The sequence below is a fragment of the Anopheles gambiae genome, chromosome 3 (assembly GCF_943734735.2).
Source record: "Anopheles gambiae chromosome 3, idAnoGambNW_F1_1, whole genome shotgun sequence".
In the NCBI taxonomy this organism is placed as follows: domain Eukaryota; kingdom Metazoa; phylum Arthropoda; class Insecta; order Diptera; family Culicidae; genus Anopheles; species Anopheles gambiae.
Window position 1 is genome coordinate 9447120 of NC_064602.1, and position 26433 is coordinate 9473552.

General features: G+C 46.8%; 1 protein-coding gene across 2 annotated transcripts in view; it reads left to right on the forward strand.

Moving 5' to 3' along the window:
* The first annotated feature begins 3012 nt into the window (after positions 1 to 3012).
* The window catches only part of LOC1277636 (lutropin-choriogonadotropic hormone receptor), a 98478-nt gene continuing 75057 nt past the window's right edge, over positions 3013 to 26433 (forward strand). Inside the window, exons 1-2 of one of the 2 annotated variants that reach the window (XM_061656703.1) lie at positions 3013 to 3166; positions 5554 to 6271. The gene's annotated coding sequence lies outside the window, so the exon portion shown is untranslated. The remainder of the gene's footprint in view (positions 3167 to 5553; positions 6272 to 26433) is intronic. The other variant, XM_061656704.1, reaches the window with a different exon arrangement.

The following is a 26433-nucleotide window of genomic DNA, read 5'->3' on the forward strand; positions in this document are numbered from 1 at the left end:
GACTTGCAATCGAATCGATTCCGCACCGGTTTGGCAATGGTCCGACGGGAGCGTGTGTGCGCCGCGCGGTGGCCAATTGTGGTGCCTGTGTAGTGTGTACACTCTCTTCAGTCGGGCAGTACTCTTCTCGGGCTGGAGCTGGAGCGCGTCGCGGGTTGCCCAAATTCAAACACGCACGCACACACTGCCGTTGCCCCCCACGAAGCGTTGGCATAGAAACACGGTACGCAAGAGGAGACCTACGCCGTGATGGATACAGCGACAGCTGTTTAGGCTGAAGACGCCAGTTTCGAGTGAAAGGAAGTGTCCCGGGCGCGCGCGCGCTCGCGATGTGTGCTGTTTTTTTTCGGTGAAGATCGTGCCGTTCGATTCGACATGCTGTTGAAGGTTGCAGATATGCATAGAGCGAGGGTTTCAGCTAAATACGCGGGTTTGCGTTTTACGCGAAGTTAGCAAGATAGTGGAGCCTGACCACCAGCCGCGGGTCACGCAAAGTTCCGCCGGTGCAAGGATCCATATTAAAAAACGGCAGCATATGACCATGAAAGGATCGCGTACGTGAGATTGGTTTGAAGTTCGCCACGCAAGGAAGCGTTTAAAACGGCTCCAGAATGGCTTGGTTAACGGTAGACGGTAGACGTGTACTGTCGGCGAAGATCGCGGCGAGTCGAGACTTTGGACGGTCGTTGTACTTGAGTGATGCTCTGGACAGTTCTAGACAGTGTTTTCCGGCTAGAGTATTTATAGTTGAGTTTTGCGTACAGCCGTTACGGATTTTATCGCACACGTGGATTTAACCAACATTGCGTAAAGCGGCTTCCGATAATCGTCCGCTTCTGCGAGAGCACTCGCCGTTCCAGAAATCCTTCAAACTTTCCGCCTCCGTGTACCGCGTACTTCGCTTTACAAAGCATGAATGAAATCGTGACCGGCAACTGCTCGCGGTAACCGAAATCCTATCCTCAACCCGCCTCGGGCATCGGGCCATGATAAGCGCATTAAAGGGTAGCACCCGCGGCAGAGATAAAAACCAAACGGCGGCACGGCGACCGCGTGGTCTCCGAACACATCAAACAATCTCCACCGACGGGCCGAACGGGGCACGGGTTGCACGGTGAACGGCGAAGTCCCCAGTCGCCCAGCAGTGCTCGGCGGCTCGTCGGCTGGTCGGGGCCATGTGATGTTTCGTGCGTTTTCCCCTTGGTTTGCGAACAGGCCGCGGTCCCAGCCGGCTCCGATCCAAACCTGTGAGTGACTGAGTGCTCGAGTGCGGAGGGAAGGCTCTTGTGGAACGCATGTGCAATGAGACTGGTTGGCCGATTCGGCTGAACTTGTTTTGCGCCGTCGGTGTTATCGAATGCTGTGGATAATCTTATCATAATTGATAGCAGGTAACGCACGCAAAGCCGCGGTAAAACGGTTTACTCACACCGTCAAATGGGGGTTTGGGGTGAACATATGGTTCGGTCGGAGCGTTTGAAACCGTTACCCCAATTTTAGGGCGCTCAGGTGGGGGTGATCTGAGAGCTCTCACGCACTCGCTCTCAGTCTCTTTTGTGGGGTAAAGGTAAACTCACCCTTCTCTTATGAGTTTGAGGAGCATATTTTATGCTTGCAGGGTTGGTAGGTCGGATGCAGGGGTTTTAGGTTTCAGAGTCTGCGAGGCGGTACGAATTACAATGTAATTTCTCTAAGATGTAGTTTCTTGAAGATTTTGTCGGTTTCGTCATATTCCATACATTTTATATCTCTTCAAAATGTATGTCAACCTAAGGCACATATCCTTCAATGCCATTTGGCAGCCAAAATGCTCTGAGATGAATTTTTGGGTGACAGTTCACAAAAATAAGGACTGGTCAAAGGATGCCTGGTTTTTCTCGTGGTTTCTTGGATGCTTCATAGCAACACTTTCATTAGTTATCCTCAACATGAATATCTGTCTAAGCTAACGGTCCTTTGATGATTTTCCTTAAAGAGATTTCACTGCACTGGAAACTTTGGAAAGTAAGGAATTTTTGAGCTGTTAAAAAAGTGAAAAATCTTCGACAGATCCTCAAAACACTTTGAGCCGTACCGGCGAACTCGTTCGTTCCTGGGAACGTTCGCCGCGACGCTAATTTTCACTCATCTCATAGCCCTCTAGATTAACAATTAGAAAACCGTATAGATTTTGTACTGGCCAACCTAGCGATACAACCCTGTCCAGTCATGAACGAATGTTTCTCGTCGAACGAGTTCGCCGGTACGGCTGTTTGTAATTTTCATTTAAGTTTAGTTCAAATTTCTCCAAAATCGTTTCCTTTTTGTGTGCATTATTCTTCTTCTTTGTTCTTGATGGTTTGAAACGATCGACTACGCAGATCCTTTTCATCGAAGTATATACCTGAGATATCCAAGGAACTTTCTGAATTTAATCCAAAAACCCTGAAGTTTCATTCAGAATTCTGATTTTTTTTTTTTGTAAAAATGCTTCAACTTCAAGTCTTCGTTCTAGAACTCATTGATAAAACTTAATGTTTATCGTAAAGTTAAAACATGAGCTAAAACACTTCCATTTCTGAGGTTTTGAGTCTTTGCTTGTTCCTGAAGGTTTTGAAATGCAACTCTTCTGTAGTAAAGTAACTCATATGGGTCAATTCTGAGATCTTCTTCAACTAAGGTTTCCTAGGATGTGTCACTAAAAAATCACAAGAACACAGAATTGCTTCAGACAAAAGATCAATGCAGCCGTTAGACTTTATTCCACAACATTAACAGTTGCTTAGAGTTGGTGCAAAATTGGCAACATCAACCCCTGTCTCACGCTCCCTAAAGAACTCACCAGCTCACGCACCCCTTTGGCGGAGTTTTTCTCATCCACTACACTATTACTACCACTTCTACCACTACTACTATTGCTACCACTACTTCCAACCGCGGTCACTCGCAACCACCTGGCGCGCGCGTGGGTCGTCCCCATCGTGTGTACGTACCAGTCACTCAGCAGCGCGTAAACGTTCGGTCTGCTGAAGAGCACACGCCGTGATTGTTGGCCGAGGACCGAAGCTCGCAGCATAGCAGCAGCACGACGCGACCAACGGGGCCAGATCCCGCACGCTGCGAATCGCGCGAGCCGAGTTGCGTTTGATCATTCGACCAGAACGGTGCGCTGCGTATACACCTTTGCGTGAGTGTTTACTGGTGCTGTGTTTGCCCTGCGTTCGCCCAATTCGCGCTGGCTTGTACGCGGGCTAGCCGGGGGGGCTACTCGCTTACCATCATCCGGACGAGGACATCACGGTCGTGCCCTCGGCTGGACGCCGTTGCAGTTGCATACGCACCGTGCGTGCAAGTGTCGTGCTCAGGTGTGCGTGTGTGTTTGTGTGTGTGTGTAAGTGTTCCTTGAATGAATTGTTGAAGGAAATTCACGGGGCAAAGGGGGTGTCATCGAAACACTGTGCTCGATCAAATCGCTCCGAACGCTTCCTCTCAGACATCTCGCGCAGACTTTCTGTCGTCGGCTGCTGTCGTCGTCGTCGACGACCGGTCCCGGTTGATCTGCTTTTTCCCTCCCAAAATTCGCGTTCGCCTGCCTGCGGATGTTGCCTCGTGCCGAAGCATGCGAAGCACCGCGGTGCACACGGTGCACATGTACAGCTACAACCCCTTCACCGCAAAGGGTGAGCAAGGTTTCTGTTGTTTTTTAGTTGTGCGTCGCCGTGGTGGTGGTGTTGCCGTTGTATTATTTGTGCTGTTGCTGTTCTTGTTGTTGGAGTAGCGTTGCCTTTTTCACTCCCTCGTGTAGTTCGTAAGGGTAGGGGCTAGAAGTGAACCAGTGAGTGCGTGAAGCAGACACACACACGAGGCTTGGGTTTCGCCTTTTTCGTCGATCGCAATCGGCAAGAGCTGCGTGGATTCCCTCGATCTCACGACTGTTCACTGTCGTAGCACACACACACACACATGTACATAAACGCACATACTAAAAGGGAGTCAGCGCCGCCTGACGAATGTAACACCCAACGCTTGTAGAGCGACTGTTGTGACCTCCTGACGCACTTTTCGCCCGGTTACGAGGAATACCACCGTCGTCTGAGGCTGCGAGGCGGAGGTTGGTAGAGACACACAAGTTCACATCGCAGTAGACGTTGGTTGGTGCTCCTGCCCGATCTTGAACGGTTACACAGTGACATTCCAGTGACGTTCCTTTCGAGAAAATTGAGCAAAAGTACTTCCAAAGGTACACACCTGTGCCGTGCTGCTCTAGTGTGTTGAGTGAGCACTACCAAAAAAGGGGGGTTAGTGAAATATTTAGGTTAATTCAGTGCGACCACTTTCCCAGAAAAGACCGGAAGCAAGGCGTGAAGGACGGCCGCCGGCTTGCCAGTTTAGATCATCGCAAGCCGGGGCGCGCGACATTCTGGTGACGCATCGTGGTGGTGACGTCGTGACGCCGGTTTGCCTCACAATTCTCTGCTGTATGTGTCTGTGTGTGTGTGTTTGTGTGTGTGTGCTTGTGTGCGGGAAAAATAATGTGTCCCTAGTTGGCAAAAGCCCGCTCGCCCCATGCCAAGTGGAGTGAACTGGAAACGCGCTGGCAAACGAACCGAACGGCTCGTGGACGGGGGTTTCCCTCGGTTTTCCTTTTCAATCGAGGGGGTTTTTTTGGTGGTGTTTGCTCTGGCTGCTTCCGGGGTAGCATTTTTCGGCAAGCGACCATTCTTTCGGAGGACCACAACAATGTAACAATTTGGGGGAGAGTGGAAGAGATTTTGAAGATTTGTTTTTTCTCTCTCTCTCTCTTTGCTCAATGTGTTCTGGAATTCGATCGATCGGCATATCGGCGGCGTTGAAGGCATTCCCATTGCCCTTAAAATTAATGATCCGGCTAATTTCGGGATTTATACCGCGTGTGCTCATCAGCAGCGGCGTGCTTGATGACGTCTCCCCTGAGCACCAATCATCCCAATCATCCCACCGAGCAGGCCGATAAAACCATAAAATCATTAAACCACACACTGGCTGCTGTGTGCAATAAAATCATAAAAGTGTGATCCACGAACTGCGGATCTTTTGTCGAAACCCCGAAAAAGAAAGGAACAAAATAAAACAAGAAATCAAAACGCTGAAAGATATATCCTTACTTCTCATTTAAGCTGAAAAAAAAAGACACTGCCCACCACTAGCCCCAAAATGATTCTGTCGTAAAGTGCAACAAGGTGGAAAAATAGCAAATGGGCACACATAAATAAGCCAGCCAGGGGATGATGCATCGTCTTGTAGTGCGCTTCCCTTTGTAGGCCGACGGACACAAGCCATCAATAATAGCTCTTTTTTTAAAAAATCGCCTTCCACATGCGCGCAACCACGCCGGGGCCCATTTATTACGCGTATTGCGTGAAGCATTGCGCACAAGATAACTAACGCGCATGCAGCCGGGAAACGGTGAGCTGTTCGGTTGCGTGTTGAAGAGTTATGTACGCTAAAAACCCATCCCTCTTTCGGAAACATCGCAAAGAATCGAAAGGTAGCAATAATAATAATAATCTCATCCCCATCTTATCCTTATTCCAGCAGCCGCGCGTGATGCTCGCATAATTACGCATAAATTTATGCACGCCAGTGTTCGCGTGTGTCATTGTTGCTGCTGCTGGCAGTGTGAAAAGTGAACAAGTAGCGAATGACCAGTGACGACCAGTGTGTACCCAGTTTGTGTGTATGTGTGCAAGTGCATTCACAGTGTGTTAAGGTGTTGTGTTGTGCTAACGGCAGCAGTGGCGGTGATTAATTGCACTATCCGCGTGCATTCCCTTTGGCGAAAAAAGGAAACCACCGCCGCAAGCTCCCAAATTTAGGGCCCACTTCCCCGTAATAGGAAGCAGAAGAAACGTAAGAAAATATTCTCCTCTGTGCTAAGGAAGCTTGGGGAGAGAAGAGCTAGTGCACGCTAATTGATATGTTTCCGTGCCGCGGTGTGTGGTAGTGCAGTGTGTGTGTCGTTTCCAGTGCACGAGAAGTGACGAAAGAGATGCAGTCACTCTGCGATATGGTGTTGATAATGGTGAATGTTGAAAGCTCCAATTTGCCACCGGATCGGTGCTGAAGTGTACGGTGGCTTTGCGTGGTGAGACGTGCGTGGGGGATTGAGATTTTCTGTTTTGTTCCCTCTTTAATGAACCAACGACTTCCGGTGGGCAGGGAAGACTTAAGATTGGCGAGTTTTGGTGGAGGACACATGCAAGCGACGACAAACAAGCCAATCAGCGGTGGCGGTGTTTAATTACAAGTGCTGGTGAGTAATATGTTCTATGCATAATTTAAATCCACATTACTTCTTATCGGAGAAGAATTGCCATAACATGGTATGGTCGTTGTTTTAAAATAGTATGAAAAATAATATAGAAGAATTGCCTGAACAAAGAATTTTATACATCAAAAGTATCCATTTCTTGTCCTAACTACCTTCCCGAACCTGTCAGCCATTACAAACATGGCATTGCAAATACGAATAGCCAAAGCCATGGTGTGTCGCTTTCAATGATGTCTTGGGCGTTAAAATAAGCCCTAGAAACTAATTTATAAGGCAGACATTCGCAAGAAATTGTAGAGAGTCGCTTCCTAGAACAAGATATTCTTCAATGGATCTTAATTTGAGGAGGCCCACTCGTTGGTAGATGAGAGCCGTTATGGTTGTTGGACCAAGAGAGAAGACTAATTGAAGGTTATTTCTTAGATCAAATTTGATCTTGGTAACAACAATTTAATGTAACGAACAGACTGAAAAAATGACTTTTTTAGTCTATTTTCCATAGTCCTACGTACGAATGACTTCTTCTTGTACTATAATTTCCATATCATTTGCCTTCCTATAATAAATTGTTTAATAATTTTCCAAAAAGATTCGAACCATCTTCAAACAAGCCTCCATTAGTTATGCATTCAAATTTTCTAAATCTTACTGCTTCATAAAAAATGCAACAGTACCTTTTGTCTACTCCTTCTGTTACGAAAATAGAGAAAAGCGAGCAACAAAACCGTACAAAAAACATTCTTACCTTCAAACTCACTCAAGATGTTTGCCCAAGCTCTCAAGCTCCTTCTCCAAGCACCGGTTCTTTCGATCCGCTTTCGATGGTCACTTCTTGAACTTGCACCTTTTTCCTGTGCCGTTGAGTTTAATGATCATCCTTGCCACGTTCATGCCTACAATGTTCGCTCCAACCGTTTCGCACCCCGCCCATTTATGAACTTTCCAGCACGCCATTTCGCGTGCTTTCGCACCCATCCGTTTCGGTATGTAGGTAGGAAGGTTTTGGAGGTAGTTTTTTTTTCTTCTCTCTCTTCTAACTCACCTACTTTACCGGTGGAAGTAGTAGAAGTGTCCTTAAAACATCTCCAGGGATTGCCAAGACTTGCAAGTGCGCGTTGGGACCCGTAATGAACACGTCCTTAAGCCCTCCAAACCCGGTGGGGGCTTTCTTTAACACGTACCATTTTTGGGGTTTGTATTTTTTTTTTCTGCTTCCATCACCCGGCACGAAGCAGGCAGGCACGATTTGCGGCGCGGGTTATCCCACCCTCAAAATGCTATCATAATCCGGGTTCGGTGTGTGTCTCTCTCCGTTTCTGTCTCTCTTTTCCGCTTGGCACCCACCTTAGCTGCAGGAATGTAATTAAACGGCAATAAGCACTAGCAAGGGAGCAAAGTGGGGTCGTGTGGTTTTTATTGTGGTTGAATTTGTCAGTCCATTCCGGTTTATGATCCGATGTGAGTCTTTTTTGTTGAGGAAGGTGATAAATGGAGGTTCCTGTCCGGATGTGCGTTCTCATAATTTGGATCACACAATTTATGGACCACCGTTTTTGTATAAGTGCTTAGCGAGCTCTAGGTGTGTGAGGGAGAGAGAGAGAGAGAGAGAGAGAGAGAGAGAGAGAGAGAGAGATCGGGAGTTCCATAATTAGGATCGTAAATGTTTTACTCGGGTTCGGTTTCAATAATCGAATGTTTTTGTCCGTTTTATTGCTCGAATCGCCCGGGGTGTTCGTGCTTAGTTTTATGTCGTAGGGGATGGGGGATCGATGCTCTGACAAAAGGAGGTCATTCGGGCAGTTTTGGACGGTTCATTGATTGATTGTGGTATTGCTAAGAAGGCCTAAATGCATTGATGTTAATATTGCTCTGCTGGTTTTACAACAATCCCCGTAAATGCGGGGGATTTATTTTCCATTACCGACACCCATTTCTCAACGACACCTCAACTGCTCAGTCTCGTTGCAATAATTGATCCAATTTTGCCCCCTTTTACGTGCGCTCGATACCAAAAGTCCTGAGGAGCAACTTCTCGGAACGGAACAAAATAGCTCGTGCTCGGCAATTGGCAATCGATACAGCATCAGCACGACAAACGGCGTCGGGGCCGTGCTTGCCAGACAGGGGACAGGAAGTTTTCCCGTCGTACAAGCCAAATGAACGTGAACGTTTTTGGTTTTCGGGGAACAAGGGGCTGGGAAATGGCACATACATCCTCTCTCTCTCTTTTTCTGTTCACATACGTCCCAATTTTCCGCACCGAAAATGGGGAGAAAGCGTGCCCGTGTATGTGTGGAAATGGGTAAAAGTTTCACATGTACTCTCGAGCATCGATATTGGGACATCGTTTACACAGTTTTCCACCCCACTCTCATGCCCCACACTTTGCCCGCATAGAAAGAGTGTTGTGTTGTCGCTGGCCTGTTTCGTTTGATCGGCACACTTTGAGTGTGTCAACGAGTCGCAGTGCTTGGAAGTGTACGCGAAACCTCAACTTCGTTAGCCCGTCGTCGTCATCATCTATACCCCGTCTTCTGGAACAGCATTCAGGACCAATCAAACGATTCCTTCACTCGAGATGCGGTTGTGACGGCACGATTCACCGTGGAGAGATAAATTCTATTTTCCATCCACTTGCACAGGCACACGCGCTGTGTCTTGAGGTTTCCTCGCAATAACAGAGAGAGAGAAAAAAAGGAAGAAACACTTTCTAAATTACGTCCCAAACATCAGCGAGCCGCAGTACAAGGACACGCACACACACGCACACCAAGAAGGCTCTTAGGAAGCGTGCTGTGGACAAGCAATGAGTAAAGTTACAAACAAATCGCATTTTCGGGTGGCGGAAAAAAAGGAAAATAAAAACAAATAATTCAGAGCATGAGGGGTGACAAAACATAGCCCTGTGGGGTCCTTTCTTTTTTCCCCGGAAATAGCACCATGAACGGAAACTTAAATATCATCCCAACCAACCATCCTGTGTCCAGTTTACGTCGCGACGATCTGCGATTTTCCCTGCATCGCCCTTTGTTCGCGACGCTTTCCAGTGCTGTGATAGTTATTGGTTTGTTTACTTTCCATTTAGCCACCCCAAAATGAGGGGTTGAAGGTACTTTTCCCCACACCCTCTTTCTCTCTGTTGTTGTGGTGAGTGGAAAAAATCAGAACGGGAAATGTTGCGGGAAACTTTCAAGGGAAGAACAGAGCGAAGTAGTTCCTGTTTTACTTTCGGTTTTACTGGCCCATTAGAATCGGTTTGCTGCTTTAACCTTTTTTAAATGAACCATAAAGCGAAACTTTCAATTCCAGCAAACTCGAGCTTCCCCGGCGTGAGTGAGGAAGTGGAAAATTGATAATTTTATCCACCATTTTAAGGGAGGTGGGGGGCAAGAATGCACGCGCCCACTCTTACTTCAGCAAAATGAACTTACAGGAACTATTTTGTTCGAGGGGAAAGTTGGACAAAAATTGCAATCGGCAAGGCATGCCCTGTTTTTCCATTGTTATCATTCTGTTTACACACACACACGGGGAACCACCCGGAAGTGGATTTTCGGATTTCGATTTCGGTTTGTATCGGGGGGGAGTTGTGTAGTAGTAGTAGTTGGAAGCTTTTGCCAACCCTGCTTCTCACCATCCCTTATTGCAGTATGATTAATGGCATTTTAATGATCTCAAGCCCCCTGCCATCCTACCGAAAATAGGGGCTGGAGTTCGATGAAAGCATTTTTGCTATGTGCCCTTTCTCTTCCAACCTTTCCCAAAATAAAGCTTTCTGTGTTACAATACAGCGAGGCGGAATTGATTTATTGTTTCATTCCCGTATTTGCATGCTGACCACAAATGCTGGCTGACGACCACCGCCGCAGCCCTAGTCGATGTATTGGAAAATGGGGAACTGGTCATTGATTTATATAACTATGCCGAAATGTACGCAAAACGCGGGTTGTTTGTAGATTAAGAGAATCAATTTTAAACCACGTATCCCATACATAGCACAACTGTGGCCAACATGGAACATGCATGATGGTGCCCGATGGTCGGTTTTGCTTTGTTGATCACAGAATCATTCGGTTTATTTGTGCATTTATCAAACGCGCTTCCAACTTGCAACCTGCTGCTGCCACCGGGGGGAGGGGGTTAAAAAAAGAACATCTACACCACACATATACGTACAAACAGTTTTACGATCGGTTCCGCGGTGTGGGCTCGAAACAAATGCGCTCGAATCGATTTGATGTGCCATAAATTGATCCGGGGCGACGAACGGCAATCCGAATGTGTGACACGCGGGCCCGTGATGAAAAGTGCGTTTGACATTTGCTTTTTATTTGTGCCGCCACACTCGGCCCTTTCCGTTTTTTTCCTCTTGTCGCCACAGATTTGTTCTCCGGAAATGTCACACAAAAGTTGTGCTGACAGTTTTTCCATAACGACACTGCACGGGGAAAGGAAAACAGTGGCAAGATAGCAACGGCAAGTTTTCTTCGGGCGGCTTGTCGGGAGCGAAAACTAGACGAAGAGAAATAGCCACTCGGGGAACCTTTGGGAGTAGGAGGGAACGAGGTCAGTGGAGTGGAGTTTTCCCGTCACTTTCTTGTGTCAATTGTTTTTATTTCTTTTGCTTCTCTTTCCTTCGCCACCTTCTTCCCCATTCACTTGCTCAAAGACACACCGGCAAGACCGGCACCATCAGCCACTCCCCTCCGCCCCCCCCCCCTGGCCCGCCGAGTACCCGGAAGCGGGCCATTAGCTTATAAAACGTGTTTTATTTGTAAACACGACTGTTTCCGCTCGACTAAACAAATTCTCACGCATAGAAGTAGCTGCTTCGACGCTCGCAGGGCTAGAGGGTACCAGGAGAAGAAGGTGCGTTTTGTGACGCGTACGAGCGACGACAAAAAAGGCATAGAGAATGGTGCGTTTTTAGCGTGCGTATTTATAAATATTTCGCCAAGTCGCCAAATGATAGTCAGGAATGGATGGGGCAAAAATATCGAAAAATCAAAAATACACACACGCATCGCCCGTTGTTTGTTACAAAGAAACACTCCGCGGGGGGGTTGAGTAAACAAATAAACCGACCGACCGACCGGGCGAGGATAAGACTTCAAACACACACGCACCAAGCCAGAGAGCAGAGTGTGTAGGGAAAAATTGGAAAATTGATCAGAGTTGCGAATAGAGAAAACACTGCCGAACGCGTGTGGAGTGAGTGGGAAAAAGAATAACATATCAAGATGCTTCGCCAGTTCCCTACCGTCCTCCGTATCCGTTCTGTGTCACTTTCATCTTGAGAGTTTTCCTCTGTGTGTGTCTCTTGAAAAGAAAGGGGGAAAGATGGGAGCAAAAAACCTTCTTGGTAATGTTTGGTGTTTTTTGGTCCTCTCCACATAAGACAACATTGTCTACGGAGGGAGATTGCCTTGAGGATGGGAAATACTTAAATCAAACACTCCAAAAAAAAGGGCAGTTTTCCCCCTTTTCCCTATGGCTAACGCCACTTCACTGGGTACGGGAAATTTCAAAAGTAGAACGGCAGTTAAACCGCCACACCAACCAAAACCAAGACAGGGAGAGGGAAAGTTAGGAAGTTTTCCATTTTCGGCTTACTAACAAACGCTCGGCTGGGTTAGTAAAAAGATGTTGAAAGTTTAAAGTGCTACAGCGCTCGTGTGATACTACAATTTGGTAATGTGCTGGACGCAAGGGAAAAATGGAGGCAGAATTTGAAATGATTTTTTGTTTTGATTTTCTTTTCCAATCATATTTTCCCGGTTGGTTGGTTCGTTTCAAACATAATTTCTTCACTTTCAAGGATAATACAGTGCAATACATTTTCCACTTGTTTCGTTGAACTAATTAACCTCCTGGCTTAACCTTGTGCCTCGGAGCGGATCTTTACAGCGAGCGAACAGTTCTCGTTCAAGCATCTTAATTTTCTTCATTTCCCTCTCACCAACCAGTCAGACTTTTAATTATTCACCCCCCTCCCCCCCCACCCTCACTTCATTATGCAACTTCATCAAGCTGGACAAACGAATATTTTCATTCACAACAACTTCATTTTCCACGCGCCTGCAGCTCCTTCAACGCGGTCATGAATTTGCATGGGCGCTGTGTGAAGCATTTTCACAACTTTCCCTCACCACAAGCCACGCCGTGTTGCAACGCTTGTGACGTTTACTTTGTTCAACGCTTCTCTGGATGCAATTTTCACTCCCCCCCCGCTTGGTGGCTGCTGTTTATTCGGGCGAGTGCGTTGAAAAACTAGAAGTATAAATAAATGAAATTTCCTGCGCCTTGCTATTGCTCCACAACTACTACTACTACTACTATCGGCTGGCCTGCGCTACGGAGTTTAATTTTAATTATTTTCCTTTGCTCAGTTTTTCTTAGCGTGCGCCGTGTGCGTACCACGGAACAGGCCCCAGGATGGAATGTTTGACCGATGTTGCAGTTGATCTAACATAGTTTTGAGTGGTTTTTGGTGGTACGCTGGCCAACGTAAACAGAGCGTCGGTTTGATGATGTGTGATTGATGCGATCGTTTGATGGGTTTGTTGTAGTGGTGGTGGTGGGTTTGGAGGATGAAATTCCTTTCCTACTCTGAGCGCTGGACGAGGTGGCATATGGAAAAGAGGTTTACAACTTCGAATTACGCTTGTTTTAAGCCCGAGGTGAAAGCGAGATGTAGTCTAAGCCTACACTAAACCCTTTTAATGCGTTCCATCACTTCCGTGTACGCCGGTGTGAACCTTGGGACGCCTCTCAGGGGTCGATCAACTGAAAAACGGGGCGATGCCACCCAGCACACTAAATGCAAGTGGTCCCATTAATCATACGCACCCGTAATTCTTCGCACAAGGCACAACATCATCCAACAACCGATGCCGGCAAGCGATCGTTTCCCTCTCCCTTGGGCCGGTTGTCATTACGGCTGACAGTGTGGAAATTTATCGCATGTGAAAAGTCGTTACACCCATTCGATTTAGCCCCGTGTACACGGGGTAGTTGGCACAACTTGATGAAAGAAACTGCAAACTCACCCAAACTTTGTCTTTGGGTGCGCGAAAGAACGGGCGCGGTCATCGCATCGGTCACGAAGAGCAGTTCGCACTTTCGGCCTTTCCCGGGTGTTAATTAATCATTGTTTAGTTTTGCCAATCTCGAGCGCGAAACCTAATGGCTGACGGAGGTTAAAGTTTTTTTTGCGTGTGCGTGTGGTTTTTGAAGCACATCGCTCCTTTCTAATGACGGGGGTGCGGAAAGATCTGGCTGGCCCGGTGCTTAAGTGCTTGGCGATACTTGACGGCGAAAGCAAGGACATCACATTACACCACGAAGACAACCTTTACGTTCGGTGATCGAAATTGGTTTGGTGTTAGGAATTGCAGTGGTGGTGCTGATGGGATGTACTTGAAGGGTCCTCATCATCGTAGTACGACACTTCAGCTGAGACGAGCCACATAAGCGCTCTCCGTCTAGTGGCGTGCGAGAAGATGACATTCATTAATCACATCTCACTATTGTTCATCAGTTTCTAGCGCTGTTTGAGTAGTTGGAGGGGCTAGGTTTCAGTTTCTAAGGCGTTATTAGCATCCGATCCGGGTGCCGGGTGCTGACTTCATCGATGGCACCGAGTGTTGGGTGAATGCAACGAGCACAGAAGGTGAAGGTGGCTTTTCCGCCGACACCGTCACACGTTCCTTTCGCCCGGCTCGCCAAAGTTCCGAAAAAGGCCACAAACATTTATCACTGATGAAGCCTCCTTGGCGTGGCGATGAAGGAGTGGTTCGAGAGCTATACATTTTCGATCGTTTGCTAGCTGGAACCTACTGTCTGGTAGCAAATCCCTTCGTGAGGATTTTCTGTGTGTGTGTGTGTGCCCAGTAGTGGTGTCGGTGCCGCGGTGGGATGGGTGGGCAAGACTTTTGAGGTCAGCGAATAAGATATGCATTATGGTCAACCCGTTGGCCGCGATTGTGGGTCAGGGCTCGTAAAAGGGCCTGCCAAAGCAGGTGTCACGAAACGTTTTGCCGGTGGAACCCTTTCGCGGAGGGGTTTTGTTGGGGTGTTTTGTTTGTTTTGCTGAATAATTCTTGAAGATGATTTATACGAGACCTGGCTTTGTGAGTGGGGGAGCTTGCGTTACTTTGTAGGACTGATAAATTACCGCAATTATATTCTCGATTTGGTGTTGGCGGACTCTGTATTTCTCTAGCCTTCATAAAAAGTACAGCACATTTGGATTCTTTCTCAATGTGACCTCAGAGTGAACATTTTTCAAGATTGGAGGACATTGGATGTTCTTTTTGGATATAACTTCCAGATGAAACTAATAAACTTGTAAACAACTGTCTGATGTAGGTCTGTAGTCTTCTCCATTTTCGCTTGAAGTTCAGTCTTACAAAATCAAGTCTAAAGAACACTCTGTTGTTAGGCATCTCTATGACAAGTTTCTTATGGATCATTCATACCAGAGTTCAGTATTCAATATGATTTCAGTCTTGAAATATAAGGAAATACTTTCAAGTTATTTGTATAAGTGCAGAATTGTAATATCTATTCATACAGTGATTGATACGAACATCTGACATTGATATCAGGCAAAATCCGAAGATTTCATTCATCCGCTGTAAAGCATTTGCTTAAGTGTAACAGGCTCACGTGAACTCTGGAGATGCCGAATCTCCAAAACCTTATCGCCTCCCGCCGTAAAATAAAACACAAAATACTTTTGTAAGTATTTCACTCACCCTAAACCATCTCTACCGATACACAACCTGTTCCTCGACTGCTTATTTGCTTATTTTCCTACCACGCGCGTGAGTTATGGTGCACCGTGCAACCTTTTTCGCCGAAATGCAAACTTTTCCAACTCCCCGCCCAAAGCCAACCAGATGTTTCGGTTTAAACTGTTGCTGCTGGTGCAACAGTGCATTTACCTCCGCTTTGGACTCTTCGGAGGGCAATTTCATCTCATTGTCGTACATACGCATACGTGGCTGCACTACCTAACCCTAAATCTTCCACACTAATGCACTCTGCACCTTCTTTCACAGCGGTGAACACCCACGTTCACTGGGGGCACTTTTTTCGCTCCTTCTGTATTTCGCTCGCTATCCAACCCCAGGCGAAAAGGGTGATCCGGGTATTTGGTGCGTCTGTTGCTTCTGGCGGATCTGGCGAACCTTGCTGGTTGGCTGCTGCTGCCTGGCTGCATGATGTATTCTGGGAATGATTCAGCGCGCGAACGTCATCACGTTTCATTGTCAAGAGCTTGGGTGCACATTATTGAGAGCAAGTGCGGGGAAAGGCTGGGTCAAGATACGCGGAGGGCAGGATAAATAATGTGTTCATTTGCCTCTCGGTGCGCGTACTAGGAAGCGTTTACCGGCATGGCGATGAAGAGTATCGGCGATGCAGAAGGTCCTGCCGCGCACTCCGCACTCTAGCATAATGGCAAAAAAGGGGGAAATTTACGATTCACTAGCCCTTGGGGAGACGCGCGGTTGTTTCGGGGCTGACCGGGCCGGGTGCGAACGATGATATACCGTACTTGCGCGGTCGTTAGCGCGCGGTTGATTGGTGGCACTGTCTGGTGCTATTTAGTGAATTTTCCGCCCCAGGGTCGGTCGATTGGAGATCGATTGTGTTTTTGTTTTAAACCCGCTGACCTTAGGCCGGGTCATCCACTGGAAGGATAGGGGGTTAATTGGATTCGTTTCGGTAATGTAGAATAGCCATGGTGGGAAGGGATGGATTATCCGGAACAATTATGTCGGCGGCATTGCTGCTAGCGCTTTCCTTGCCGGAGTGATTCATCGGGAAATTCCATTCCAGCGCATACTACTTTGTGCATTCTTGTGCATCGACAGAGCAGTACGTCACATTTCCACTCGTAAAATACTCGTACTCGTAAAATAAAGAAAAAAAGAGGAAAATAAATAAAATCCACCAACACACACTCCTCTTTTCCACAAACTCTCTCGTAAAGAGCAAAACCATTCCAAACTCCGGATCTCGCCGGTTACATGTATAAAAACGGCCACAACTACGCGCCACGGTACTGCAGCTAACATTTTACGAGCATTTTTCGGTCGAGAATAAAACCAAAGCGTGGTTTAGCGATTTAAAGTGTACCAGCCAGTGTGTGAGGTTGGGATTTGGTGAAGACGGGAAGAAGGTATGGAAATCAAAGCAGCGGGAAAAGAATTTTAATTTTCCCACCATTTTGCACCGAGACAGGAGAGGCAGAGGAAGGAGCTGTCGTGGGTCGTGTGTGGGCAGTGACTAGCAAGTAATGCTAGTAGTACACTTCCCTCGCCGAGGTCCGAATGTGGAGGAAAATTAACATCCGTTGCAGTGGTAGTGCGCCGTCTGCATTATGCATACGCCGGATGGGCGGTGGCGATAGTGTTAGTAGGTGTACTCTCGATGTACTGTAGAGAAACATAATAAAAGTACAGCGTGGTAGTATTATGGCAGATTACATCATTGAGTTATGGTGGAGCATTAAACACGGGAGTCGTTATGCGTGTTGGGGTGCTGCTAATGAAAAGGATGTTTTATTTTTATTGAGTTGTGTTTCTTGACAGCGGAGCACATTTAGTTGCTTTCTGGAGTTTTCTTTGACTTACACTCTTCTGAAAAAGAACATATTATATGGAGCGTGAAGAACGAAATGTATACATGTTAAAATTATTTGCTTTCTCTTTGGAGGATCGAGCGAAGTGAACGCAAGAATAAATTATCCCGTAAACCTTTTTACGATATTATTTTCATAACTGACCACTGAAACCTGGTGAGTTGGTGTAAAACAAACCACGCCGCCACGGTGATGAAGTGCTTCCGGCTTTCCCACCAACCGTACCCGTTTGTCTCCCACACACGCGGTGTTGATCTTACCAACTTTAATCCACAATCGAATGTGGCGGCCACGATGAGAACGGGAAAATGGTGATTGAATCATGGAATCTTTTGCTAAATCAACAATATGCAGTGGGAGAGCGTAGGAAAGAATACAAGCAAAAAAAACCAAAGAATGAAGGAAAAACAACCAATCCTCCCACCAGAGCACAAGAGAAAGGAGAAAATACTGACATAAATCAGAGGATCATTGAGCATGTCTTACCGTCGCCGGTCCTTCCATCCTTACGGGACCGCGCGCCGTTCCACTGTGTGGACAATAATATCATACTTTTGCGCTTTCCCCTCGGCCATCGGTGGTCGTTTTGTTTTCACCGTTTTGGATTTTTTGATTTCTTTTCTTTTTATTTATATTTACCTTCCGCTTCGTGGCCGCCGTTTTCCACAGGTTTACTTCCGTTCCGGTCTTCATGGTGCACGATGGTAGAGAAGAAATAATTTGCCTCCTTTTTCACTTAGTGCTTGTCTACGCGCTTCCCCTTGCACCCTTTTGCAAATCTCAGTTCTCGAGAATGATTGCGGCAACTAGGCAGCCGCGAACTGGGGGTCTGTTTTTGCGGATTTTACTATTTACGAGCTGGCGGTCGTATTTATAGACCCAAAGCAAAACTATAAATTAGAAGGCGTTGCCGAGATTCAAATTTAATTACCTCAGGCTCCGGCTTGAGAGTGATGAACCACCGACCGCGTTTGTTTGGGCATGTGTATGTGTTTTTATATGTGTATGTGTGTATTCAAGAAAGTGGCTGATGATTGAAATGTGGTTTCAAACGTGTTTAGACAAAGTAGAGCACAGACTGTAGTGTAGAGTTAGTTCCACGTTTGGGTGAATATTAAAGGAAATTGGAGTACAGGAAAGGTTTTTATTGGATGTGCGGAAACATCAAGGAAACTTCACTTCCATTCATATTTGATCACTTTATGGTATGTCGGAATAAGACAGAAACGCTTATTAACGCCATTTTTAACGCAAGCAAATTGGTGAACCTGTCTGTAACACCTCTGCGAAAAGAATTGGGGTAAATTTATTCGCAAACTTTCCCCAAAATGGCTTTCCACTATCGATGGCAAGCTGTGCCTTGCAGCGTGTCTACCGTCTGGAGCCACGACCTCCAAGAAAAACTTCCTAACAAGGAAGCCGTTGTTTCGATGGAGCAATTTTTACTTATCCCTCGGCACCGTATGCAACGCAAATGAGACGAAATAAGCGGAGAATTTCTTCAGTCGGAAGTTTTGTTCCGTTCCAGAAGAAAAAAGAAGCAATCTGCTCCAGGATTGGGTCTCTTTTTGTGTGCTGGAGCGAATTATTCGAATAATGGCGTAATTGATGGTGACATTTTCAATGTGCTGCCGCACACACCCGTTTTGGGCGGTTTTGGGCGGTACGCTAATAATGCACCATTTAGCGTGTGCAACAAGAATAAGTGGATGTGCAAGAAGCCGCAAGCGGTTGGGAATAATTTCTCACTTTTTCTTTGCAATGCATTCAAACTCGTAGCTCATAAATAGTCTGCTTTTGAGCTGAAGAAAGAAGAGAAAAAGGTTTAAATTATTGAATTTATTTATGCATCCCAAAGCCATTGAGAACAAGTTTCAGTGTGGAATAAAAATTAATTACCTAGTCGTGTTGCAAAATCCTGCTCACTTGCCCATAAAAGAGAACTTTCAGTGCTCATCGCCTTAGATAAACATCTGTTTTATTGCGCTGCAAATGCAATCAATGGAGCTCACTGCGCGCTCTGTGTCAATCTGGTTCTGCCTACACGTTCTGCCGATAAGCCCTCGTTGCCTGCAGCAATAATTTATAGCATCAATAATATTTCGCATTATCATCCGGTGGGATTGAGCCTCGATTCAGTGCCTAATGGACACGTCATTCAAAAGGTTGCGCCACGAGGGGCCTTAATTGTTGGCAACCCGCGGGCGTGTTGACACGAGGAAAATGCACCCGGGTTTAAGTGCATTCTTCTTGTATTGCATCCTTCATTCGCACTAGTTGCACTTCTCTCTAGTTTCACCTGTGTTGCACTTATAGTTATATCAGATAAACAGAACCAAACACACCCGACACGGTGGCCAGCTAAACTGGTCGGTGGGTTGTGTATTAAAAGCTCGTAAAATGGCTCGCCTGTATACGAGGTCGGGGTTCCATTTACCTCAATTACGGTCATTTACCAGTCCTCATGCAGGTATTTATCTAATGATTTCCACTTTTCGCTTCTAGAGGGGAGAGTGTTGGCACAAACGAAGGGAGGAACTCTCTGGAGGATTTGGAAACAAGCCGGATCGTCGGCCGAGTTACACTGGTTCGATCATCGTTTGCCATTTATTGATCGGCTAGTAGATCTAAGCTTCTAGACGCAAAAAAACTGGTCGTCGAATGACACGATCCACTTTGCCTGCTTTCTTGAAGTTTTTTTTTTTGCGCCCCCGCATACCTACCGCATACCGAAGTGCCCGAATGTGTCAATAATCATTTCAACGAGGTTTATTATTTAATGCACTTTGCTCATTAGGCCAAGCACACGACGGCACAACGGAGTGCAGTTGTCGCAATAGCCGGTATCGGTATCAGGACGACCACCACGACCCGTCGAGATTCATCGCCATCATTATGGTGATGGCGACGATGATGGTGATGTTGAGATATGATGTGTTTGCTGCAACACAGCATAATCATCGATGGGTCAACACGTCGTCAGGCCAAGCTTGTCGGTCGTAATCTCAAACACACTCGCTCTCGCTGCAACTAGCTGCTGTGGGTGAAGTCATCAGGCGCTCGGTGCAGTACGGTCCCTGGACAGGCCGGAAGTGAGCCTTATGTAAATGAACTCATCACACTGCACATTGTAAGGCACTGCCAGTGGTCTGCCATCCTGTGCTTGCGGTCTCGTAACCGAACCTCTTATAATCATACAGAAGAACGGGCAACGACAACATCTTCCACCAAGAATGCTTCCAGCTAATGGGGAGAAGATGGGGTAGAGGCTCATAAAACGTCTTTGTGAGGCAAAGCGCCCAAGCAAAATGGGAGTTGAACGTCATACACGCTCATGTAGGTCGATGGGTTCACTTTCTACGGTCACGTTCGGTTGGAATGCGTTTCTTGCATTAGCTTCGGAACTTTTTTTCCCCAATCGCTGACCCAGAACCGTATCGAGGGGCCAACCGATAAGTGGTGGCTATCGACAGGAAATTACTCTTTCCCATCGCTCAACTTCCAGAATGGGAAGCGAGAGAGAGAAAGAGAGAGAGAGAGAGAGAGAGAGAGAGAACCCATTGTTCCAAAAACGGAACCTAAAGGAAGATTTCACCGGGGAAATTGGAGAGGGAATGGGGACTTGGGACAGCATGATCTCGAGCACGCACACGGAAGAGATGACGGATGAAGCAACAGTAGTCCTTTCGAGTGGATGTGCTTCCGGTCGAATCGAATCGCAAACTCATTTCCCCTTGTTTGTGTATGGTAACGAATAGTGGAGACCAAAGAGGGAAGAGCTAAGAGCGAAGAGCGGAAGTTGTTTGATGGGGAGGGGGAGAGCAGGAAAAACCACAACCAAGTAGCTTCCGTTTGTTTGACGTTGCATGGCAGAAATTTCTGCTTTTCATCGTCACTGTTGACTGTTGATTTTCCGTTTCGTTTGATTCGGAGTGAATTGTACAATTGAAGTTTGCTTGTGTGCGCGTTGATTGTCTGGAACATGAGACTTGATCTGCAGATTGAAGATGTGAGTTGGACAATGTATGCATTTTTAATAAGCAATTATGCTGAAAAATTCGCTTCAAAATTCAATATAAAATTGAAATGAAAGCAACATTCAAAATATATTATTGAAATCAGCTCTTCCAAAGCCTTTTGAATGACCATTGCATGACAGTTGTATGCGTCATTCGCAACTGCGATTGCATAATTGAAATGTTTAACGGCTTATCCTTGAAAGATCACCTCCTTAAAGAACTATCCACTTCAAGGGGGCTATATTTAATCGAACACCGCACAATAACTACCCATTCCTTTCCGCACAGCTGATAATCTCGGTGTAAGTAAATCATCAATGCATCTGCATTACATCACCAGTACCATTGTTATGGCTGTCTTTAAGGACCCTCTCGTTGTCCCCCTTTAAAAAAAAAACCTCTCTTCGCTCCTTTGACGGCTGAATGGCTGAAGGTGAAAATCAAAAGTGAATTACCGCATACAAAAGCGACCATTTTCCTTTGTCTGCCCGTTTTGTAGTGTGCAAAAATAATGTCCCCATCGACAGGGGTGTGAGATACGCTATAACGCAACTGCAACTCGCAGCATTGGATGGGACGGGTGGAAATGACTGTCTGTGCGCTGGTGGAGTCAAGTCCCACGGGATAAGAAAGCGTGTGAGGAGGGAGCGAGTTGTGACGGATAAAATGCATAAAAGATGCGACATCCGTTAAAAGCTGTCGATGTTGATGGGTGATGTGGGGTGGTGACGCATAAACCGAAAAAAGAAAGAAGCACATGGACACCCTCCGAAAGCATTGTTGCATTTGTTTCTCTCACCATCGCGTTGGTTCGCGCGGGGTTGCATCATTGTTTTTTTTTCTGTGTGTATGTTTCGTACAGTGTGGTAGCAAAGGGAGCACAATGATAAATCATACGAAATGAGATGAGAAAGCAAAGGTGCAAAAAAAAGACACACTCAGATAGGGCGGCGATGGGTAACACCATCCATAAGTAGTAAAAATCAGAGAGCTTTACAATGCGCCTCTGTCGCCGGTGCTTTTGTGTAATGTATCGCTGGATAAAGTACCCCCGGAGCGATCGATTCTCGAGGTCAGTATTGCGCTTCACGCCAGTCAACCAGTCCACCCAACACGGCTCGGCATTATTATGAATCCACTACATGACGATCGTTGAGCTCTGCTCCGTTGTCCACGGTTGTCACACGACGCGGAGCCACCACGAACCACTTTGCAAATCCCATAAAAGGCCTGGATTGGGTTTCCTGGGGCACGGTTTGGTTTGCTGCCAAACCCGGTGACACGATCGCCTGGTGCAACCCAGTGCCCGTGGTGTATAAATTTTTACGATATGAGAAACAGATTGGTCGTAAATAAATTCCTAATGCTACGGGGTTCGATCGATTGATCTGGCTGCTGGTTGGCGCAGCGGCTGCCGGATAATTCTCCGACCAAGAGACGTAAGTTGCGCACAACGGCAAGGCAAATAAGACACGCAAAAGCGAACCATATCTCGTCTAATGTTGTTTTGTGTTGTCGCTTTTCGGGTGGGGGGAGGTTGGGGGCGACACCACATGGGCGAAAAGAGAGGACACAGAGCCGAGGGATCGTTAGCGTATGTTTATAGTGACACTAATGCTAAATGATTTCCTTCGATTGTGTGTACTGTGTGCGCCGTGGAAGAAATGGAAGCTGTTTGGAGGACTGGACCGGATCGGGGCAGGCAGATATTGGCGTAACGAAGGTCGATGTTGTTGTTGTTGTGTGTTTGGTAGGTCAGTGGAGTAATGTCTGCGTCTCGTTGGGGAACCGTCTCGTGCAGGAAAAGAGGATTTACCAGAAATAAATGTCACCGTAATGGAAGAAAGTACAAGATAGGATAATGTGTAGTTATTGGAAAAGTTTGGTCTTTACGTTGAATGCAAAAGAGAGTTGGACTGTTGCTAGTTGAACGCTTTCGTAGTTTAACATTCGTTACAAGTTATATAGTCATTACAAGATTTTTGCTTCCTCTTTTTGTCTTGAGATCCAAATTTTCGTCCAAAAGTAACAAAAACTCCCTCAAATAGGTCAACTAAAACAAATACAGTTCCATTAAGCCACGAGCAAAACCTCATGGCGAAACCTCACGTACACTAACCTTACTTATCTGCACACTCAATTGATGAGCTTTAATGGTGGCTTTAAATTCTCTGCCCGAACGAAACGGGGAAGCTTTTCCGATATTTTTGTTTCACTATTAATCCCATCCCTAATCGCCATCAATTTAGACTCCCTCCCTTGTGCCAATCCTTTCCCGCTGTCCTCCCCAATGTTTTCCTTTCCCATTTTTATGCAGTCGAAAAAGTGCAGTTTTACTAAAGTGCATCAATTCCGCCCGCACACACGATGAAGCTCCAGCTCTGTGTGTGGAGCATCCTGCACAACAGCAGCGTTACACATGAGCTAGGCTTTATGAAGGCAATTAAACAAGGTCCACCCAGGTTCTCGCCTGCCCACAGTCGTGGTGAACTTTATTGTTTGTGTTAGCCCACGGTTGCGTTTTCACCGGGAGTCCGCTCCGTTCCGGCAGCTAGCGGGATTGGTTTTCTGGACTGCAGGACGTCAGCACGCTGGTGTTGTTCAGCACCGAACGCCCGCACCGACCCAAAAAGCAAAAAAACTGATGTTACCGAGTGCAGTTGTAAAAACTCGTAATCGTTCACGAGACCCTGAGGGAAGGCTGGAGAGGTATAGCAAGGCAAGGACATACACCGGAGAGGTCGTAAAAAGTGTAGACTGAAAATTAGATTTGAACTTAAAGTTCGTCGGTAGCTGTGGTTGGTCTGGAATGTCTGCGGAGGAGGGCAAGAGTCCTCGCGGCGTGAACTCGCCATTTGCCAACTGGTTCACTTTTCACACATACACGCCAGGACAAAGTTGGGCGACTCTCGGAATTTTCGCTTTTCACGCGAATCCACGCGGGCCACGGCCTGTCGAACCGTGTGGTGTGGCACGGGGTTTTCCTTCCATTCAGGTGGATTTAGCGTTACGCCAAGCTCGGGCAGATTTTTTGTGTGTTCGGGCTATCATCCTGTACCGGCGCGCACTTCACACTTTCACAGGTGGCCTAGGCATTGTTTGGTAAACTTTGCCACGTTGCCACAAAACCCTGTGTCCTGGGGAAGGTTTTTTTTGTGTGGATTGTCGATGTGGCAGAAGCAGACTCGCTTTTGAATGATCCGAGTGTGGCAAGTGCTGCGTCATAGGACAATGAACAAAACAACGACCGGCAACGGTGTGCTTGTGCTGGTTGGAATTAAAAATTTATTCTACCAGGCGCAAAACTTTCAAGTGCTTAGGTGATTGTTTCGTACATACATTCATGTCCTTCAAAGAGAGAAAGAGAGAGAGAAAGAGATGGATGTGAAAAAGCCTTTTCTCATCACGTACCGTTTGTGTCCTTTTATGTTCTCCTCGCCTTGCGCGCTGTCATTGGAGTTCATCATTCGCTTCGCAAACTGCTGATCGGTAACGTTTATTGCAACACCGAGCGATAGGTACCAGCGTTATGAAGCGTTGGAGTTTTTGGCGAACGATTGACGGCTGAGAGGCGCTACCGTTTCTCAACGTTTCGTGGCACTCACACAGAGTCGTGAGAGATACGTCCGACGCACCAGACTTGCAAGAGACGATGCACCGCGTCGCTTCGGTGGAAGATTTATTGACCGGTTGATTAATTCGCCAGCGGCACGATAGACTGAGCAGACCGACCAGACCGAAGTCAGCCAAGGATCTGCAGTAGCTGATGCACCGTAGCACGCTGGTGTATGTGTGTGTGTGTGTTTATGTTTTCCCATTCCCCCTGCTCGCTCGTTTGCTTTTTTGGAACGATTGATGGTTTTTGCGGTGCAAGAGCGCTACGGCAGCAGCAGCAGCAGCAGCAAGGAGCTCATCCTTGCAGAGCTACTCCGAAAGTGGCCACTTTTGAAGACGTGCGCTGTGTAGCTGGAAGTGATTTATGAAGTTCCCGTTCCTCGGTTCGGTTGTGTGTGGGGGTTTTTGAGATGAGTGTACACTTTGTTCTAATTCTGGTACAGCAATGAAGGCAACGAAGTCAGAACAGTTTAGCTTGGGACGTACGTCAAGAAGGATCATATCTTAAAGCGAAACTGTTCGGGACCGCTCCGCGGGCTTAAGGGAGTTCATATTGCCTTCGGTTCGGTTTATCCCTATCCTCTGACAAGCGATATTCCGTCGGTGGTTGGTTTATCGGCGAGGTTGAGTAGTGCAGAACGCCGATCCCGCCTGCAACCACTTACTGTGATCCACTGGGCTGTGGGCATAGTTGCATGGTTTTGTAAATTAATTTAAAAATAGCTGCACTTGAACTGGTACACCCACCTCCACTCGAGCCCAACGCTACCTCCAAGCCTCGCTGCATAATGCCGGTGGTTTCCATTTCACTTTGCGATGCGGAACATTCCGGTGGCGATGGCGGTGGTATTTTCATTTCATTAAAACATACTTTCAGAAATCAAGCAAAATAGCTAATGGTGTTACCGTACCGCTCGCTTTGGCCCTCCCGGGTTGAGATACGAAATAGTTCCGCGGTTTAATTAGTGCGTATACGTCCAGGCTCTCGCGTCACTCCGCTTCAGGCTTCCGCCAGTGTACCTTTGCACCCTCCTTTTGGAGCAGTGACCTAAATCCGCTCGGAATGGAATTTCATTTTAAGTTTGCTTCTTTGCCTCCCGCCACAGGCGACACTCCACTCCACATACCGCCCCGATGGCAGTAGTTGTCCGATGCAAATTGACATCTAATCCTGGTTGCCAAATGTACACAGATCTTTGTTTGTAGCTGTGTGTGTGCATGCTGCTGGTGTGACCAAATGCCGTGAAATCCACTCAAATCTGGATCGGTCGAAAGCGTATCAGCGTAGTGCAAGGGCACGCGGGGAAAGGGAGGAGGAGACACGCACATGCCGAATCATGAGTCGAACCATTACGTTGCGATGGCCTGGGGCAACCACGCGGCAGTTCTGGTTACGATTCGCTGTTGCCCCTACTCCACACCCGCCTTTGCCGGTATCAAATACCAATCCACACGTTGTGCCAAATGTGCCTCCCTCCCGTGGCGTGGAGAGGAATGAAAGGGGGAGATTGGCAACAACAACTCAAAACACTGAGAAAAAAAGCGCTCATATGTGTATCAAACAACCAAAAATAACAAGCATAAAGACATCCTCTATCCCAAACGTGACTTTGTTGCAGTGGCGATTGACCACCACGGGGACGCCATTGGAGATTTGCTTGAAAATGGGGTTTTGTTAGAGTGATCAAGCAGAGAGGAACTAAAAAAAACAGCAGTATTCGACATTAACAACCACCGAACTGGCAGAACTTGTTTAACGCGGTCGTAAAAATCTATTTGTAAACACGATCATTTCAGGAACGCACTCAAAGTTTCCTTTTTTGCTGTTGGTCCCTGTTGGTGTTTGCGGTTTATGGAGC